The 18,203-nt window shown below is 45.5% G+C and overlaps 1 protein-coding gene across 8 annotated transcripts in view; it reads left to right on the top strand.

Annotated features, from left to right (window-relative positions):
* The first annotated feature begins 12,305 nt into the window (after nt 1–12,305).
* Nucleotides 12,306–18,203, top strand: part of LOC138739451 (lysosomal proton-coupled steroid conjugate and bile acid symporter SLC46A3) — a 57,226-nt gene continuing 51,328 nt past the window's right edge. For 5 of the 8 annotated variants that reach the window (XM_069891534.1, XM_069891527.1, XM_069891532.1 and 2 more), the window contains exon 1: nt 16,390–16,460. The gene's annotated coding sequence lies outside the window, so the exon portion shown is untranslated. Of the gene's footprint in view, nt 12,399–15,254; nt 16,026–16,139; nt 16,344–16,389; nt 16,461–18,203 lie in introns of those variants that run through there. The other 3 variants (XM_069891528.1, XM_069891529.1, XM_069891530.1) reach the window with 3 other exon arrangements.

Genomic DNA, 18,203 nt, shown 5'->3' with positions numbered 1-18,203 from the left:
ACCAGTGTAAAAAAAAAAAAAAAACAAAGTTGTGATAGTAGGAGATTTTAACTTGCGCACATAGACTGGGACTTTCATATGGTAAAAGGAATATATGGGTTAAAGTTTGTCAAATGTGAACAGGAAAATTCTCTACATCAATTTGTAAAGGTACCAACAAGAGAAGATGCAATACTTGATATTTCAGGGAACCAGGCTGGTCAGGTGACAGAAGTGTGTGTAGATGAGCATTTTGGCTCCAGTGACCATAATATCATTGTTTTCAAGTTAATTATGGAGAAGGATAAGTCCTCGAAGTTCTGAATTGAAAAAAGGCCAATTTTGAGGAAGATTCAATTGGGATGTTATTTTCTGGCAAGGATCCTTCCATCAGGTGAAAGGCCTTCAAGGATGAAATTTTGAGAGTGCAGAGATTGCATGTTCCTACCAGGAATAAGGGCAAAGTTAACAGACATGGGGAACCGAGGTTTTCAAGGGATATTGGAGAGCTGGTTAAGAAAAGGAGGGGCTATATATGTGATTATAGACAATGGAGGAAATTAGCTACTTGCAGCGTATAGACAATGTAAGGGAATGCTTAAGAAGGAAATTGGGGCAAAAAAGACATGAAGGTGCTTTGGCAGATAATGTGAAGGAAAATTCAAAGGGTTTCTACACGTATATTAAAACTAAAAGGATAATAATAATCATTGGTCAACTATGTGTGGAGGCTTGTGAAATGGGAGAGGTCTTAAACAATTTTTTGCATCGGTATTTATGCAAGAAACTGGCATAGTGAATAAGGATGGAAGGGAAACAAATAGGAGTGTCATGGAACATGTGGAGTTTAAGGAGAAGGAGGTGCTGGCTGCCTTGCAATAAATAAAGGTAGACAAATCCCCTGGACCAGATATGATATTCCTCCGCACCTTGAGGGAGACAAGTGCTGAAATTGAGGGCCCCTGGTGGATATATTCAAAATGTCCCTACTCACAGGGGAGATGCTAGAGGATTGGAGGGTGTCTCGTGTCCTGCTGTTTAAGAAGGGCTCTGAGTAAACTTAGCAATTATAGGCCAGTGAGCCTGATGTCAGTAGTATGTAAATTATTTGAAGGATTTTTGAGAGATTGGATATATAGTTATTTGACTGTCCTCAGCTGATTGAGGACAGTCAGCGTGGATTTGTGCACAACAGGTCGAGTTTAACTAATCTTGTAGAGTTTTTTGAGTAAGTTAGAAAGAAGGTTGAGGAGGCTGGATGTTGTCTATATGGACTTTAGTAAGGCCTTTAACAAGGTTCCATATGAGAGGTTGGTTCAGAAGATTAGGGCACTAGGTATACATAGAGAGATTGTAAAGTGGTTTCAAAATTGGTTTGGTGGAAGAAAATGGTGATGGTGGATGGTTGCTTCTCAGACTGGAGTTCTGTGCCTCGGGAATCAGTGTTGGGACCATTGTTCGTTATCTATATAAATGACCTAGATGATAACATAGTGGATTGGATCAGCAGGTTTGCTGATGACCCAAAGATCAGTATTGTGGACTGTGAGTAAAACTTTAAAAGCTTGCAGAGGGATCTGCACCAGCTGGGAAATTAGGCCAGTAAATGGGTGATGGAATTTAATGCAGACAAGTGTAAGGTGTTGCACTTTGGAAGAGTGACTTGGGGTAGGACATGCACAGTAAATGGTAGGCCATTGAGGAGTACAGAGGAGCAAAGAGATCTGGGAATGCATCTACATTGTTCCCTGAAAGTACATTGCCTGTGGACAAGGTTGTAAAGCAGTGGTTCTCAACCTTTTCCTTTCTACTCACATTCCACTTTAAGTAATCCCTATGCCATTAGTGCTCTGATTAGTAAGGGATTGCTTAAAGTGGTATGTGAGTGGGAAGGTTAAGAATCACTGCTCGAGACCCAATTGTTACTGAAATATTTTGAGAAAAATTGTCATTGGCCCATTTCCTTTGGAGTTCTGGAACCATTCACATAAGTCAATGAGGTACAATTAAAACAGTGATTTCCAAACTTTTTCTTTCCACCCACATATCACCTTAAGAAATCCCTTACTAATCACAGAGCACCTACGGCATAGGGAATAAAAGTGGTATGTGAGTGGAAAGAGAAAGGTTGAAAAGCACTAATGTAAATAAAGCTTTTGGCATCTTAGCCTTCAGAAATCAAAGTACATAGCGTAGAAGTTGGAATGTTGTGTTGAAGTTATTCAAGTCATTGGTGAGACCACACTTTGAATATTTTGTGTCGTTCTAGTTGCTGAGCAGCAGGAAGGATATCAATAAGACTGAAAGGCAGAGAAGATTTACTAGGATGTTGCCGGACTTCAGGAGTTGACTTACATGGAAAAATTAAACAGATTAGGATTATACTCTTGGAACGAAGAAAGATGAGAGGAGACGATAGAGGTTTAGAAGATTGAGGGGTATAAACAGTAGATTTGAGTGGATGTTTCCACTTAGATGGGGGAGATAAATAAAAGTGGTCATAGCTTTAGGCTGAAAGGGGAAAGGTATAAGGAAAACATGAGAGGAAAGTTTTTCACTTAGTGGTAAGAATGTGGAATGAGGTGCCATCTAATGTAGTGAATGCAGATTTAATATTGAGTTTTAAAAATAAATTGGATCAGTACATGGATAGGAGAGGTGTAGAAGGTTACGGAATGAGCAGGTCAGGGGGACTAGCTAGTTTCATTGGTCAGCGCACCCCAGAAGAATCAAATGGCCTGTTCTATGGCTCTATAACCTAAACATTCCTTGTGCATTGCCTCAGTTGAATTCTACAGTAAGGAATAGACTATAGATCATTTTTTAATATGCTGCAAGAAGCAACAGTACTTTCTGTTGTCAAGAAGCAACAGTACTTTCTGTTGTCAAGAAATTTTCAAAATTGACTGAGCTGCAAAATGAGTTGATGTACACAAAGTTGACCCAAGTTCAAAATTTATTATCTTCACAAATTGAGTGGCATGATTTTCCACTAAACTTGCATAACACTGGAGTAAGCTTTTCAAGAACCTTTTACGTGCTGATAAGCTCAGATTTCTTCACTCTTATGACAACTTATCTGTAAAAATGATGACAAGGACTAATTAAGACCAGGAAATCATGGGCATGTGGGATTCATTGGATACTAATGGTGCCATTGAGAGGAAGGTACTTGTGATAACCAGTGGTCATAGATATGACCTGTGTCAATAAAGATGAAATTGGGGGAAAAGCCTGGAAACAACATCTTCGATCTCATATGGAAATGGGAATAAACCATCAGGTGATGACTGGGTGAAAGGCAAAAGAGAAATGCATGCAGGTAGAAGTTAAAGTTGCAGTAAAGTCATACAAAATCAGTCAAATGAATATAGGAGCTTTGTTAGTGCATGGTATTTTGTAAAGTTTGTCAGATAGTGCTCTTAAAACTATGGTAATACTTCATTTTTTTAAATTATAGTGCTTTGCATTATATTAGTTGTAGTGTCTATTTAGTTTGAATTAATTTCAAAAGAAATTACAAGTACTGTTCCTCTGTGAACCTTGACCAATTTTACACTATCTGGAATGGTTCTGGCCAAACTCTGCTAACAAGTACACAGTAAAACTGTCAAAAGTAGATTATTCAAATTGGCAAACCTTGCAAAAGTTTACATAACATACAGCATACAAAAGATGTACTCCCATGCTACTTCTGCACCATCAGTGCACTTCAATTATAAAAATCAATTTTTATGTATCTCATAAATAAATAGATAGTGTGATAGCTTCCTTCCTGTTTCTGACTTCCACCAACACTGACTCAGTAGATAATCCCTCTATAACATCTTCCCTTTCTGCAGATGTGATATTATCCCTGATTAGCAATGTCACTCCCCCTCCCCACTTTTACCTCCCTTCAAACCCATTTAGAAACCTCTAAAACCCAAAACATCAAGCAACCTATCCTGCACTTGAGGCAGCCAAATCTCTGTAACAGACACAATTGCATAATTCCATGTACTGATCCCTTCTCTACATTCATTGCACTTCATACTTCATACTTCATGCATCCCATCTACTGTCCTTCCTCCTTCAACCAAAATATAGTAAACCTTTAAACTTTACTTTAGATCAGCCTTTTTTGGCTCCCTTAGGACTACTCAGTTTATGGGCTTCTTTCCCTGTGAAATTTTGTTTTTTTTTTGTGTTTCTCGTACTATCTTGCTGCACAATGCATCAATCTTTCCACCAATTCATTCTCTGACCTACAACTCTGGTTCACATCCCCCTACCAATCTAGTTTAAACCCTCCCCAATATATCAAGCAAATCTGTCCACAATCATGGTTTTTTTTTGAGTTCAGGTGCAACCTGTCCCTTTTTAGAGGTCATACATTCCCCAGAAAAGATCCCAATGATCCTCAAATCGGAACATCTTCCCCACCACCCCCCCACCCTGCATCAACTGTTCAGCCACACATTAATCTGCCACAACTTCCTATTTTTACCCTCATTGGTGCAAAACTTTCAGAAATTGGAGGAACTGTAGCACTCTCAATTAATCACATTAGACTGAGAGTTGTGATTAATAGGCTTTAATCGACATAGAACATCAGCACATCTTTCATGTTGTTGGCCCAGTTCCAAGGCAGGTATGGGGGGAGGGGGTGGGGTTTGGGTGTAACAGCCTTTATGGGGATTCAGAGAGAAGGAGTCTCAGGTATAGGGGTGGGTCAGCCCATACAGTACATTCATGCAGACAGTGCTAATATCTATATAGTGGTTCCACCACATTCACCCCTTTTAAAACAGAGTCCGGTGGGGTGAAATGAATCAATGTCCATTACAGGTTCACCCTGTCCAGTCATCTGTCATTACCGTCACAGTGCCTGCTGTGGGTGAGCTGCTGGCTCTTGGGTGGTGTTTTGCATGAAAGACCAGGCCTCTGGTGACTGGGGTGGGGAGTGGGGTGGTTAATCGGATTGTGGGGTTGCTTGGTCTGGGGTTGGGGTTCTGAGTGCAATTAGTGGGACCGGTGGCCTGTTCTGCTGCTGGTGGTCATAGGGGGAGGGGATACTGATTGGTTGGTTGGGGTGGGGTCCCCTGCATGCACCAGGTTCCAGAAGAAAACTGTCTTGCTGCCCCTCCTGGTACTCTACATAAGCATACTGGGGGTTTGCGTGGAGAAGGTGGACCTTCTTGACTGGGGGTCCGTATGCCTCTGGGGCAGGACAGGCCCAGGGGTCGTCAGCCAGGATGGTAGTGTGGCTCCTGATGCTGACTTCCAAGGGAAGGAAAAGAGCCTTTCATGCAGGGTAGCAGCATAGAGTAGGAACCTGGTAGCATGGAGTGCCTCCTGGAGGACCTCATGCCACTGGGAGAAGGAAAGCCTGTTCTCTTGAAAGCTAGGAGAATTGACTTCCAAACAGTGGCATTTTCCCTTTCTACCTGTTCGTTCCCTTGCGGGTTATAGCTTGTGGTACTGCTCATGGTTATGTCTTTGGTCCGTATGTACTGGCACAGCTCCTCACTCATAAATAAGGATCTCTGGTTGCTATGAATATAGCAGGGGTATCAGATCAAAGTGAATATGCTGAGTAGTGACTTTGACTGTGACCATGGGCACATCTGAGGAGGGGATGGCAAAAGGGAAGAGTGAGTATTCATTGATGTTGAGAAAGTATACATTCCATTTGATGGAGGGAAGGGGGCCCTTAATGTCAATACTTAGATGTTTGAAAGGGCAGGTGGGTTTTGTCTGTCTGGTAGTTTTGGGGTTTGCATTTGGCACAGACTGGGTCAGTTCACTGATTTCCTCAACTGAGTAAGGGAGGTGTGAGCCCTAATGAAGTGGTAAAGCTTGGTGACCCTGGGGTGGCAGAGGCTGTTGTGGAGAGCTTAGAGGTGGTCCAACCATGTATCGGCGCATGTCCCTCAGGACGGCGCATGTCCCTCAGGACGGCGCATGTCCCTCAGGACGGCGCATGTCCCTCAGGACGGCGCATGTCCCTCAGGACGGCGCATGTCCCTCAGGACGGCGCATGTCCCTCAGGACGGCGCATGTCCCTCAGGACGGCGCATGTCCCTCAGGACGGCGCATGTCCCTCAGGACGGCGCATGTCCCTCAGGACGGCGCATGTCCCTCAGGACGGCGCATGTCCCTCAGGACAGAGCATCGGGAGGCTTGTTGGGCTTCCCAGGCTGGTACAAGATCTTGTTGTTGTAGGTGGATAGCTCAATTCTCCACCTCAGGATTTTGTTCTTAATTTTTCTCCGTTATTTGTTATTGAACATAAAAGCAACTGTACATTGGTCAGTCAGCAAGGTGAATGGTTTGTCAGCCAGGTAGTGTCTCCAGTGGCACACAGCTTCCACTATGGTCTTGGCCTCCTTGACAGTGCTGGAGTTCAGGACCCTGGAGGGTCTGGGGAACAATGCCACAGGCCTGCCCACCTGGCTCAGCATTGCTGCCAGGGCAAAGTCAGTCATATCACTCTCCACTTGGAATGGGATGGATTTGTCCACAGCTTGCATTACTGCTGCCCTGGTGATGTTGCCCTTGATGCATGTGAACACTACTTGGGCTTCTGCCGATTGGGGAAAAGGCGGCTGTTTTCACCAGGGAGTGAGCTGTGCCTGCAATAATTAGGGATCCACTGGGCATAGTAGGAAAAGAACCCCAAGCACCATAACACGGCTTTAAGGTTGTGTAGCAGTGGGAGGTCCAGTAGGGAGTGCATACAGTCAGGGTTGGGCCCAATGATGTCATTCACCACCACACAACTTAGGATAGCCAATATGCACTTGTTTTGGTTGTATGTGAGGTTGAAACTTTTGACTGTCTGGAGAAATTTTTGTAGGTTTGTGTCATGATTCTGCTGATTGTGGCTGCAGATGGTCACATTGTCCAGATAGGGAAATGTGGCCTTTAGCGTGTATTCATCCACTATCTGATCCATCTCCCTCTGGAAGACAGATACCCCTTTAGTGATCCTGAAGGGGACCCAGAGGAATTGATAGAGGCAGCCATCTGCCTCGAAGGCAGTATACAGGCTGTCCTCCGGGCAGATTGGGAGTTGGTGGTAAGCTAACTTGAGATCGATGGTTGAGCAGAACTGGTACTGGATGATCTCATTCACGATGTAGGCAATGCAGAAGGGGTAGGCATCCAGTTGGGTAAATTGGTTTATACTGCATGGTCTATGACCATGTTTCTCTTAGTTCTTAACTACTACCACCTGTGCTGGGTTCTATGATCCCTTCTGCCAGAAGTCGTTTAACCTCTGCTTTGATAAAAGTGCTGTCCCCAGGGCTGTATCACTTGCTCTTGGTGGTTACAGGCTTGGAGTCGGAAGTGATGTTTTCAAACAGGAGTGACAGTGGGGCCCAAAGGGTGGACAGGCCTCAGGTCGTGTTCGGAGAGGAGGGTGGATGATTTTAAAAGTTGTGGACCATGAAGGCGGTGGTGGGGGGAGGGGGGGGAGTTGCCTGTCAAACTGCATTTGGACAATCTTGAGCTGGTGGTACTGGATGTCCAGTCCCAGTATGACTGCACACAGAGCTGTGGCATGATAAGGAGCTTAAAATTCTTGAATTCAGTGTCACCACGTGTGGTCAATGTCATGGTGCTGCTGCTGTGGATTTCAGCTGAGTGGGATTTGGAGGTCAGGAGGACTTTATACTTCTCTGAAGTTACCACAAGGGAGTAGTGCTGTACTGTACCCAGGTGAACGAAGCTCTCCATGCTCCAGGTATCAAATAGGTAGTTTGTGATCTGACTGTTTATCCCTATGTCCATTATGGCCCTGGCTAGTTGATGTGGTCTGTCCTGGTCCAGGGTAATCAAGGCCAATGTCTGGTTGCTGTCTGAATCACTGTTGTAGTACTGATTTGATGGCAACCCCTTGCTGCCAGAAGTGGAGCTGTCCTAGTTTGCCATCACCATGGTCCCACTAAGCCATTCCCCATGACCAGAAGTGGCACTGGGTGATGCGGTCCAAGATGGCAGTGACTGCTGGTCGCAGGCAGCACTGCTGGAGGAAGGTTGAGACCTACATACCTTCCCGTAGTGTCCCCTCTTCCCACAGGTGGAACATATCGTGTTTCAGGATGGGATACTCTTACGGGGTTGTTTAGCATGCCCCCCCCCCCCATTGAGAATGGCTGCTTTAGATGAATGTTAATTATTGTATAATCCAGATGAAAATCATCAGATTTTTAGGTACTTGAGAAATGTAGGATTAATGAAGCAAAGTAGCTACGGTAGAAGATCAACCATGCCTTAATCTTTATTTTGCTCTGTAGAATTTACAAGAGAAGTTTAGGCACAGCTCACCTTGCAAACTTAATGTACTGTGCATTAGTCAAACATACCCAGGATCACCAGAACTTCACAATGCAGCTAGAGACTGATGCATAATCAATATCCACAAGCAGACTCAAAGCGAATGATTAATGGCTTTAATAACCTGAAACGACAGGCACATCTTCAAATGCTACTAGCCTGGTTCCAAGGCTGGTATGAAGGGGGAGACTAGAGTGACTCAGCCTTTATTGGGGAATCTTACAGGGAAGAGATACAGGGTCAGAGGTAGGCCAGCCTGGATAATATGGTAATGTCATGCATGCAATGATGTGTTTTACCACATTCACCCCTTTTGGATAAAGTCCAGTTCAGCGGGTGAAGTGCGACACTATTCATCGATAGAGTTCATGTAGTCTTTTACAGTTCACAGATCCAGCCAGTCCAGTGGCTTTGTTTGCCACTGTGATCACTGCGTGGCTGACGGCTCCTGCGGGACGGTGACATGTAAACGGGCTGAATGTTCTGGGGCTGAATTGTGTTAGTCTAAACTGGTTGAGAGAGGTGTGGGGGTGGTAAGGGAGGAGCCCTGGGGATTGGTGGTGGTAGTGGGCTTAAGTACTCATTTTTCAGCAAGATACAAGAGACCAACTGTTCGATGATAGGGGCTCCCATACAAACCTCTGCTGATGGGGCTCCATTGTGAGCCAGGATCCAGACGAATGCCGGGTCTTCCATCCTGGTACTCTACATGGGTGTATTGGGGGTTCACATACAAGAGGTACACCTCCTCAACCAGCGGATCTGACTTGTGATTCCTAACATGCCTGCTGAGTAGCACCAGCCCTGGGGTCATCAGCCAGATCAGCAGCGTGGTTCCTGATGCTGACCTCCTGGGTGCCATTTGTAGCTGTATACAGCAGGGACCTGGTGACAAGTAATGCTTCTATAAGGTCCTCTTGCCACTGGAAGACGGGCATCCTTTTTGACTTGAGGGCCAAGGGGATTGTCCTCCCAATCTTGCTATTCTCCCTTTCCACCTGCCCATTCCTGCAGGGGTTATAGCTGGTGGTCCTGCTTGTGGCTATGTCCTTGGTCAGGAAATATTGGCGCAACTCCTCACTCGTGAATGAGGACCTCCAATCACTATGAATGTAACTGAGGTATTTGAACAAGGTGAAGTGGTTGCGTAGGACTTTAATGACTGTGGACGCAGTCATATCTGGAAAGGGAATATGGGAAGCATGTACTCATCCACATTTTTAAGGAAGTACACAGTCCGATTCATGGAGGGAAGGGGGCTCTTGAAGTCCATACTGAGATCTTCAAAAGGGATGAATGGCCTTGATCAGTTGAGTCTTCTCCAGCCAGTAAAAGTGCAGCTTGTACTCTGAACAGACTTGTCAGGTCCCTGATCTTCCCCCACTGAGTAGGGAAGCTTGCGGACCCTCACAAAATATAGAACCTGGTGACCCCAGGGTGGCAGAGACTATCGTGGAGGGCTTGGAGGTGGTCTCTGTGTTGGTGCAGGTACCCCAGGACAGGACATTGGGTGGCTCATTGAGCTTCCCAGACCAGTACAAGAGCTCATAATTATTGGTAGACAGTTCAATTCTCCTCATGATCTTGTCACTTTTGATCTCACCTTTCCTCTCCACCCCCCCCCCCCCCACCGTTTATTATTAAGCATGAACGCAATGGCTCTCTAGTCTCAGTAGGGTGAACAGTCTGCCAGCCAAATAGTGCCTCCTCCTCAATAGCCGAGTTCCTGAGTTTGGGGCCCTGGAGGGTCTGAGAAAAGAATGCCATGGACCTGCCTGCTTGATTCAGCGTGGCAGCCAGGGAGAAGTTGGAGGCATCACTTTCCATAGGGAAATGGATGGATTCATCAACAGCGTGCATCTTTAATGCCCTTGAAGGCTTTTGGAGCCTTTGCTGACAAGGGAAACATGGTGATCTTCATTGGGGAAGGGCCTTGTCCACATTATTAGGGTTCCATTGGGCATAGTATGAAAAGAATCCTAGACATATTTTCAAGGCCTTGAGGTTTTGGGGCAGTAGGAGTTCCAGAAGGTTGGTGCAAATGGTTGGGATTTGGGGGCCATGATGCCAAGCTCCACCACATACCCTAGTAATGCCAGATATGAAGTGCAGAACATGCACTTTTAGTTATATGTCAAGTTCAGGGCTTAGGCCGTGGTGAGGAATTTCTGCAGGCTTGTGTCGTGTTTCTTCTGGTTATGGCTGCAGATGGTGACATTATCCAAATAGGGAAATGTTGCTTTAAGTTTATGGACATCCACCATGTGGTCCATCTCCCTCTGGAACACGGACACTCCATTCGTGAGGCCAAATGGGGCCGAAAGAAATGGTAGAGATGGCCATCAACTTTGAACTTCTGGGCAGGATTTGGTGATGTGCTGACTTGAGGTCGATGGTGGAGAAGACCCAGTACTGGGCGATTTCATTCATCATGTTGGCTATGTGGGGGAGGGTGTAGGCATCTAATAGGGTGAACTGGTTGATGGTCTGGCTATAATCGATAACCATCTGGTGCTTCTCCACTCTTAACCACCACCATGTGCCTTCCAGGGGCTGTACTGGGCTATAAGAACACCTTCAGCTAGCAGTCACTTCTGCTTTTATAATTTGTATCGCTTACTTTTCATGGTGATCAATTTGCAGTTGGGGGCAGCGGAGGGATCCGAAGGGTGGCCATACTGCAGGTCGTGTGCTCCGGGTGGTTTTCCAGTGTTTGATTGGCTATGTTCAGAGAGGTGGTTGGGCTATCCAGGAAATCGTTGTTTTGGACTGTGAGGGGAGGATGGGGTCTGTCAAACTGCATCAGTAAGCACTTTAGCTGGCATTGGAAGGCCAGACTCAGCATGACTGGCATGCAGAGATGGGGCATGATAAGAAATTTGAAGTTTTTGTTCTTCGTGCCACTCACGGTTAGCATCACTGCGCAGTACCCATGGATTTCAATGGAGTGGGATTTTAATACCAGCAATATTTTACACTTTGCAGGGGTTACTGAGAGGGAATAGCATTGTACAGTGCCCAGGTGTATGAAACTTTCAGTGCTTCCTGTGCCAAATAGGCAGCTCATGGCGTGACAATTTACCCCTATGCCCATCATGGATTGCACCAGCTGGTGTAGCCTGTTTTGGTCCAGAACTATTGAGGCCAGAATTAGTTTATTCTGAGTTACTGTTGCTGTAATGTAGCGGTAGCAACTGCCAAGATGGATGCCCCCATGGCTAACACGCAGTGGATCCGGGAGAGATGGCGGAAGTGATGTCGACCCATGTTGTCTTGCTCCTTTGACCGCCATTTTGTTCTCTGGCATCAGAAATGATGCCAGAATTTGGTCATTCCAAGATGGCGACAAGAGTTGCAGCCCACGTACAATGCTGCTAGAGGAAGGTTTGGATCAACATACTTTAGCATAGTCCCTTCCTCCTGCAGTTCAAGCAGGTCACACTTCAGACCGGATACTTCTTTTGAGGGTGCTTAGACTGGCTACAGTAATTGCACGTTGTGTGATCAGCAGGAGCAGTGGCTGTTAGGGACCTGAGTCCCAAGATGGCCGTACCCGTGGTGGCTGTATTGCCAGAGGAGTAATCCTCTACATTTTTTTTGGGCTGTTTTGATTAACTGCACCAGCTGCATGACTTCCTGTTGGGTCCTATTGCCCTGCTTCAGGAGTATCACTCTGATATGAATTGAACAAAATCCAGCCACCAACCCGTCACAGATCGTCTCCTCTTGGTGGATGGCAGCCATCGTGTCTACGCACCCACAGGCTCGTCCCTGCTCCTGCATGGCCCTCACAAAGTAATCGACAGACTCAGCAGGGGCCTGGAATCAGGTGATCAGAAGGTAACAAGTGTACATCAAGTTCATGGGGGCACCGTGCTTTTGCCACAGTAGGGCCATCGCATTGTCGATCTTGTCACAATCGTGGATTATTTGATAAGCTTGGTGGCAGGCCAATGAGAAGAATAGATCGTACTTATCTATATTGTCTGGTTGCACCTCATGTAACCATTCAGGCAGTGCAGCCACATGTCAAATTTGATGAGGCCTCTAGAATCGGTCTCCAGCTTCTGTGCAAATCACCTTGTCCATGGCAGGTTAGTCCTGTTGGGTCCTATTGCCCTGCTTCAGGAGTATCACTCTGATATGAATTGAACAAAATCCAGCCACCAACCCATCACAGATCGTCTCCTCTTGGTGGATGGCAGCCATCGTGTCTACGCACCCACAGGCTCGTACTGAATATTTATTCGTTTTTGTATTGTGCAGTTTATTTACATTTATTTATTTGTTTACCTTTCTCTTTTGTATATGTACCTTTTCTTGAGTAGTTATTTGCACTACTAATAAGTATAAATTCTGTCTGGCTCTCAGAAAAGAATCTTGGGGTTGTATGTGATGTCATATATGTTCTTCCCTTCCATCTCCATTTTTCCTTCGGGACTCTTTCCTTCCTACTAATTGCTCCATTAGTATACTTGTACAGCCTCCCTTGCCACTATTCTGGGCCCCAATCAATCCTTGTAGAGGAACACTGGCTGCAGATTAGGAAAACATTTTGATGAACACCTTTGCACTGTCTATTGTAATAACAAGGACCTCCCAGTGGCTAACAATTTAAATTCCATACACCATTGCCACTCTAACATGTTTGTCCATGGCCTCATGTATTCCCAAATCGAGGCCACCTGTAAATTGGAGGAATACACCTTGTATTCTGTGTTGGGAGTCTCTAACCAGGTGGCATCAATAGTGACCTCAAATTTCCATTTGCCCCTCCTCTCTCTGTATCTCTCTTGTTCTCCATACCTCTCCTTTCTTCATTCTCCTCACCTCCTTACCTTCATCTATCATCTCTCATCACCTGAGTGTTTTTTTTCTCTTCCATCCCTACCTCTATCTACCTCCTCTTAGCCTGTGCTCTTCCTTCCTTCCTATTCCCCCATCTTCTTTTATTCAGGGGTCAACCTAGAACCATAGAGCACAGATAATAGGCCATTTCGCCTTTCTAGTCTTCACTGAAACATCATTCTGCTAGTCCCACTAACCATCCAGACCTCTCCCATCCATATATCTATCCAATTTATTCTTAAAACTTGAGAGTGAGCCTACATTTACCACATCTGAGTGAAGATCCCCCACCAATATTCCCCCAAACCAGTGGCTTCAACTACGCCCAAATTCACAATGCCATAAGTGCTGTGATTAGTAAGGAATTGCTACGCCATAAGTGCTCTGTGATTAGTAAGGAATTGCTTAAGGTGGTGTGTGAGTGGGAAGAGAAGGTTGAGAATCACTGCTCGAGACTCAATTGTTAATGAAATATTTTGCTTGAGAAAAATTTTCATTGCCCATTTTCTTTGGAGTTATGAAACTGTGCACATAATGAGTCAATTAAGTACAATTAAAACAGTGATTTTCAAACTTTTTCTTTCTACCCACATACCACCTTAAGCAATTCCTTACTAATCACAGAGCCCTTAATGCATAGCGATTGCTTAAGGTGGTAAGAGTTTGGGGGGCAGTTTGAAAATCACTGCCCTAAAACTTTTTCCTTTCACCCTTTTTATTTCCATGGATTAGGAGAAATACACCAACTTGCAATTTGCTCTGTCTATACCCCTCAATTTTGTAAACCTCTATCAAATCTGCCCTCTTTCTTCTATGCTCCAAGGAATAAAGTCCTAACCTGTTTAATCTTTCCCTTTAACTATACTCTTGAAGATCCGACAACATCCTAGTAAATTTTCTCTGCATTCTTTCAATATTGCTGACATCCTTCCTGTAATTTGGTGACCAAAACTTCACACAGTACTCCAAATTTGGTCTCAAGTCTTGTACAACCTCACCGTAACATCCTATTTCCTGTACTCAATACTTTGATTTATGAAAGCCAAGATGCCAAAAGCTTTCTTTTCAACTCTGTCCACCTATGACATGACTTTCAGGGAATTGTGTATTTGCATACCCAGATTCCTTTGTTCCTCTGCACTCCTCAGTGCCCTACTATTTACTGTGTATGTCCTACCTTGGTTTGTCCTTCCAAAAATGCAACACATCACACTTGTCTGCATTAAATTCCATCTGCCATTTTCCAGCCCATTTTTCCAGTTGGTTCAGATCCCTCTGCATGCTTTGAAAGCTTTCCTTGCTGTCCATAAAACTCCAATCTTACTGTCATCAGCAAATTTGCCAGTCCAATTTCTCTCATTATCCAGATCATTGCAAGAGACAACAATGTTCCCAATCTTGTCCTTCACTATCCTTTTACTCTTAACATACTTGCAGAAACTCTTCAGGTTTACCTTCATATTATCTGCCAAAGCAACCTTGTGTTGCCTTTTTGTCTTCCTGATTTTCTTAAGTATTTTACGTTTTCTATACTCTTCTAATGGTTTATTGCCTCTACCTGCTATACACTTAATCAGATCACCAATATCCCTTGAAAACCAAGGTTTCCTACGCCTGTTAAGTTGGTCTTTAATCCTGACAGGAACATGCAAAGGCTACACTCTCAAAATTTTGTCTTTCTGAACACATCCTTGCCAGAAAAAAATATCCCAATCCACTCTTCCTAGATCCTTTCCCATTTCCACAAAATTAGACTTTCTCCAATTTAGAATCTCAACTAAAGAACCCAGACCTATCCTTATCCATAATTGACTAATGACCATTATGGTCATTGGACCAAAAATGTTCACCTACACATACTTGTCACCTGACCCACCTGGTTCCCTAACAGGAGATCAAGTACTGCATCCTCTCTAGATGGTACCTCTATTTATTGATTTAGAAAACTTTCCTGAACACACCTCGCATACTCCAAGCCATCCAACCCTTTTACAGAATGGGAGTCCCAGTCATTTGTGGAAAGTTTAAAATCTCTTGTGATAATGTTGATCTTGTGACAACTGTGATAATGCTTCTTGTATTGATCTGCTGTCTCTCCACAGATTTGCTCCTCCAATTCCCTCTGACTATTGGGTGGTCTATAAATACAACCTTGTCAGCGTGGTCACCCTTTCCAGTTCTTCAATCCACCCATATGGTCTCTGTCGATGAGTCCCCTGGGCCTGAGCACAGTTGTGATATTTTCCCTGATGAGCAATGCCACTCCTCCCCCTTTCATCCCAATGGTACCCCAGGAACATTGAGCTCCTTGCCCCACCTGCAAACAAATCTCACTCATAGCAATAATGTCATAATGCCAATCCATGCCCGAAGATAGTCTGCTTTTCAGACAATACTCTTTGCATTGAAATAAACACACCTGAGAGCATTTCTATCACACACCAACCTTTAATTTCTGTCTATACATGCAGAATATGACCTTTATCGTCCTCCACATCACTATCTGCTGCCACACCTTTTTATTCCTGATAAAGGGCTCAGGCCTGAAATGTTGATGATCTTTTTCTTCTCCAAGCACCGTCGTGTATTGCACGCGACCCCAGCACCTTCAGAATTTCTTGTCGAGCGTCTGCAACAATCTCTCTCACCCAATGACCCCCCCCCCACCCCCCACCCCCCACCCCCCAGAATATGCAAGTTCTCGTGCTTCCAAATCGATGAGGGAGAGGCCTGCCTGTGACACTGATGTTCTCAAGTTTTAACATGATGATCGTGGCTGAAAGGGGAGAGAGAGCTCGTGGCCACAGGGTGGTCAGGACGGAATCCTCACCAACACGAAGTGGTCAGGCCCAACGGTCAACCTCCACGACCCCGTGAGTACCACTCACCACCAGCTTCAACCTGCGTCGAGGGGCGACAGCGAGCCTTGGGCGCCACCAAAAAAAAACCGATGACGTCAGCAGGCGCGCCCGTCCCCGCCCCTCTGCTTGACCGACGTATAGACCACCCAATAGTGGCTCGGTAGTCGGCAACCAAAGGCAGAGGGTCAACGAATGGAAGCGCCGGGCGAGGAGAGGGCGGGAGTTGGATTTCGGACTGGCCTATCGAGAGCAGTTGGAATATTTGACTGACATCTTGGCGTTCCGAGAAGTTCGAGCACTGCGCGTGGCTTTTGCTTCCACCTGTGCGAGGTGAAAGAAAGGGAGGGGAGGGGAGGAGAGAGAGGGATGGGGTGGGGTGGGGAACGACACAGGTTGGCGTATCATTGACGCAAGTGCGGAGCGAGGACCAGTCAGGATTGAGCCGAGGTAAACATCCCGAGGACGGGAAGCTTCATTTATGCTGATATTAATGTCTTTGGCGACGAAAACGCGAAGAAAAAAAAACGATCGGATTCTTGTGATGTAACGTGGCGTGTAATTAGTCATGTTCTGTCGTTATTCTGGAGATCTTGGCTCTTTGGTTTGGTTTCAACCTGACGCTATTCGGATGCAAAGTGTCTTTTTGCTGATTTGTCACAAAATCTTGAGAGTGATTTTCACGGAATGATACACCCGTGGAAGGAGCTGCAGAGGAAGTCTCTATCCTGCACTTTGCTGCCATGACAGGCGTTTCAAGGGAGGGGAATGAAGTTTAAGGGAGGTGCGTGAAGCAGATTTTTATCCCGAGAGGGGTGGGAGCCTGGACTGGATGGCCGGGAGTAGTTGTGGAAGCAGGTCCAATAGTACCACTTAAAAGTCTTCTGGATAGACACATAAATATGAAGAAGGGACTGGAAGGATGTCTGTCCAATGTCAGCAGAGATTCAGGGCTGGAAGGATGTCTATCCAATGTCAGCAGAAATTCAGGGCTGGAAGGATGTCTATCCAATGTCAGCAGAAATTCAGGGCTGGAAGGATGTCTATCCAATGTCAGCAGAGATTCGGGGCTGGAAGGATGTCTATCCAATGTCAGCAGAGATTCGGGGCTGGAAGGATGTCTATCCAATGTCAGCAGAGATTCGGGGCTGGAAGGATGTCTATCCAATGTCAGCAGAGATTCAGGGCTGGAGGATGTCTATCCAATGTCAGTCGAGATTCAGGGCTGGAAGGATGTCTATCCAATGTCAGCAGAGATTCAGGGCTGGAAGGATGTCTATCCAATGTCAGCAGAGATTCAGGGCTGGAAGGATGTCTATCCAATGTCAGCAGAGATTCAGGGCTGGAAGGATGTCTATCCAATATCAGCAGAGATTCTGGGCTGGAAGGATGTCTATCCAATGTCAGCAGAGATTCGGGGCTGGAAGGATGTCTATCCAATGTCAGCAGAGATTCAGGGCTGGAAGGATGTCTATCCAATGTCAGCAGAGATTCGGGGCTGGAAGGATGTCTATCCAATGTCAGCAGAGATTCGGGGCTGGAAGGATGCCTATCCATTGTCAGCAGAGATTCGGGGCTGGAAGGATGCCTATCCAATGTCAGCAGAGATTCGGGGCTGGAAGGATGCCTATCCAATGTCAGCAGAGATTCGGGGCTGGAAGGATGTCTATCCAATGTCAGTAGAGATTCGGGGCTGAAAGGATGTCTATCCAATGTCAGCAGAGATTCAGGGCTGGAAGGATGTCTATCCAATGTCAGCAGAGATTCAGGGCTGGAAGGATGTCTATCCAATGTCAGCAGAGATTCAGGGCTGGAAGGATGTCTATCCAATGTCAGCAGAGATTCGGGGCTGGAAGGATGTCTATCCAATGTCAGCAGAGATTCGGGGCTGGAAGGATGTCTATCCAATGTCAGCAGAGATTCAGGGCTGGAAGGATGCCTATCCAATGTCAGCAGAGATTCAGGGCTGGAAGGATGTCTATCCAATGTCAGCAGAGATTCAGGGCTGGAAGGATGTCTATCCAATGTCAGCAGAGATTCGGGGCTAGAAGGATGTCTATCCAATGTCAGTAGAGTTTCAGTTTGATTTGGACTTTTGCCCTATATACATGGGCTGAAGCTCCTGTTCCTGTGCTGTCCTGTTCTATATTCTCCATATTTACTTGACTAAAGCCCGACAAGGTGTTGTCTCAA

This window comes from Narcine bancroftii, chromosome 7 (assembly GCF_036971445.1).
Source record: "Narcine bancroftii isolate sNarBan1 chromosome 7, sNarBan1.hap1, whole genome shotgun sequence".
Taxonomy (NCBI): domain Eukaryota; kingdom Metazoa; phylum Chordata; class Chondrichthyes; order Torpediniformes; family Narcinidae; genus Narcine; species Narcine bancroftii.
The sequence above is the reverse complement of the archived record's forward strand: the minus strand, read 5'-3'. Positions and strand labels throughout refer to the sequence as shown.